Below are 3098 nucleotides of genomic sequence, written 5' to 3'. Positions count from 1 at the left end.
GCAAGTCGATCCGGGGACGGTGCCAAGGCGGTGCTGTACCCCAAGTTGTCAAGAAGGTTTTAGGAAAGCGGAAGGAAAGAGAATGGAGCAGTTGACGGAAGCGGACTCCCGGGGGTAGTAGGGAGGAGGAGCGGCCTGCATACCCGACATCAAAGGACTCGTCGAAAAAAAGGCTATAGGCTGGATTAGCAGGCATGGAAGACAGATGGCTAGCATAACGACTCAGAAGGACTGCCCGCCGATTGGACAGCGGAGGTTCAGCAGTCTCAGCATAAAGGCTTTCCACAGGGCTGGTGTAAAAAGCTCCAGACACTAAACGTAATCCACGGTGGTGGATAGAGTCGAGACGCCGAAGAATAGACGGCCGAGCAGAGGAGTAGACTATGCTTCCATAATCCAATTTCGAGCGCACTAAGGCGCGATAGAGGCGGAGAAGGACCACCCGGTCCGCTCCCCAAGAGGTACCATTCAGGACACGGAGGGTGTTAAGGGAACGCAGACAGCGAGCCGAAAGATAGGAAACGTGGGAGGACCAGCACAGTTTTCTGTCAAACATAAGACCCAAGAATTTAGCGACGTCGGAAAACGGAAGGTTGACAGGACCTAGATGTAAGGAGGGCGGAAGAAACTCCTTACGTCGCCAAAAATTAACACAAACGGTCTTACTGGGTGAGAAACGGAAGCCGGTTTCGATGCTCCACGAGTAGAGGCGATCGAGACATCCTTGAAGACGTCTTTCAAGAAGGCTGGTCCTTTGAGAACTGTAGTAGATCGCAAAATCGTCCACAAAGAGGGAGCCCGAGACATCAGGAAGGAGACAATCCATAATTGGATTAATGGCGATGGCAAACAGTACAACACTCAGCACGGAGCCCTGGGGTACCCCGTTTTCTTGGGAGAAAGTACGGGAGAGAGTAGTGTTCACCCGCACCCTAAATGTGCGCTCTGCCATAAATTCGCGAAGAAAAAGGGGCAGCCGGCCTCGAAAGCCCCAAGAGAACAGTGTGCGGAGGATGCCTGTCCTCCAACAGGTATCGTACGCTCTCTCCAGATCAAAAAATATTGCTACCGTTTGGCGTTTCCGGAGAAAATTGTTCATGATATAAGTGGAGAGAGCAACAAGATGGTCAACAGCAGAACGATGCTTTCGGAATCCGCATTGGGCTGGTGTTAAAAGACTGCGGGATTCCAGCCACCAAGCTAAACGGTAAGTCACCATACGCTCCAAAACCTTACAGACACTACTCGTGAGAGAAATGGGGCGATAGCTAGAGGGGAGATGTTTGTCCTTTCCAGGTTTCGGAACGGGAACGACAATAGCTTCCCGCCATCGCCTGGGAAAGGTACTGTCGGTCCAAATTCGATTATAAAGGCGAAGGAGGTGACGCAGGCTATGGGTTGATAAATGCAGCAACATTTGGACATGGATACCATCCGGTCCTGGGGCGGAGGAGCGAGAAGTAGAGAGTGCATGTTGGAGTTCGCGCATGGAGAAAACAGTATTGTAGCTTTCGCGATTTTGAGAGCAGAAAGCAAGATGCCGCACTTCTGCTGCACGTTTCTTCGGGAGAAACGCTGGCGGGTAATTTGAAGAGCTCGAAATCTCAGCAAAGTGCTGACCCAATGAGTTAGAAATTGCGACGGGGTCCACTAAGGTATCATGCGCGACAGTGAGCCCAGAGACCGGGGAGAAACTAGGCGCGCCTGAGAACCGTCGAAGCCGACTCCAAACTTCCGAGGAGGGAGTGAAGTTGTTAAATGAGCTAGTAAAGAATTTCCAGCTTGCCTTCTTGCTATCGCGGATGACGCGACGGCATCGCGCACGGAGCTGCTTATATCGGATACAGTTGGCCAAAGTTGGATGGTGACGGAAAATGCGAAGAGCACGTCGCCGCTCACGTATTGCGTCACGGCAGGCCTCGTTCCACCAAGGAACTGGAGGGCGCCGGGGCAATTCGGAGGTGCGTGGTATTGAACGTTCCGCAGCTGTGAGAATAACGTCGGTAAAATGTGTGACCTCATCGTCGACGCTGGGAAAGCGAAGGTCATCGAATGTCGCTAGAGACGAAAAAAGTGTCCAATCGGCTTGGGCAAACTTCCAGCGTCGCGAGCGCATATATGGCAGTTGACGCTGCAGTCGAAGAACACATGGAAAGTGGTCACTCGAGTGTGTATCATCAAGGGCGAACCATTCGAAGCGCCGAGCTAGCGGAACAGTACCGACCGCAAGGTCCAAATGGGATAAATTTGCCGTGGAGGCAGACAAAAATGTAGGGACCCCAGTGTTGAGGCAGACTAGATCCGCTTGGTGGAAGACGTCTAGCAATAGTGAGCCACGTGGACAAGGATGTGGAGATCCCCAAAGCGGGTGGTGGGCATTGAAGTCCCCAACCAGCAAATAGGGGGGTGGAAGCTGATCAAGAAGATGAAGGAGATCAGCTCGTGCCATTGGTGTAGACGATGGAATGTATACTGTACAAAGAGAGAACGTGTATCCAGAAAGGGAAAGACGGACGGCGACAGCTTGGAAGGAAGTGTTTAAGGGGATTGGGTGATAATGGAGAGTATCATGGAGCAGAATCATTAGTCCTCCATGGGCTGGAGTGCCTTCAACTGAGGGGAGGTCATATCGGACGGACTGAAAATGAGGGAGAACAAAGCGGTCATGGGGACGCAGCTTTGTTTCCTGAAGACAGAAGATGACCGGCGAGTAGGATCGTAAGAGGATCGACAATTCCTCCCGATTGGCGCGAATGCCGCGGATATTCCAGTGGATAATGGACATAGGGTGAACAGAAAATGGAGGAACGGCACCTAGGGTGCTGTCAACTCAACGACTGCTCAGAGCTTGCGACCGACAGCATGGAATGGCATTCAGTCGAAGGCAGAAGATCCTGATCCATAGGTTGGTCAGGAGCAGCTCCTGCCACCAACGATCGGCCAGTTGACCGGCCACCAACAGTGCGCCTCGGCGACACAGAAGATGGCCGAGGGCGATTTCCGCCAGGTGGTGCTGTAGATGGGACACGCCTTGGCGGAGAAGGAGAGGAACTGTGTTTCTTCGTAGCCTTCTTGGAGGTATGTTTAGATGAAGGAGG

Source organism: Schistocerca serialis, chromosome 2 (assembly GCF_023864345.2).
Source record: "Schistocerca serialis cubense isolate TAMUIC-IGC-003099 chromosome 2, iqSchSeri2.2, whole genome shotgun sequence".
NCBI lineage: Eukaryota > Metazoa > Arthropoda > Insecta > Orthoptera > Acrididae > Schistocerca > Schistocerca serialis.
This window is presented reverse-complemented; position numbering follows the sequence as displayed.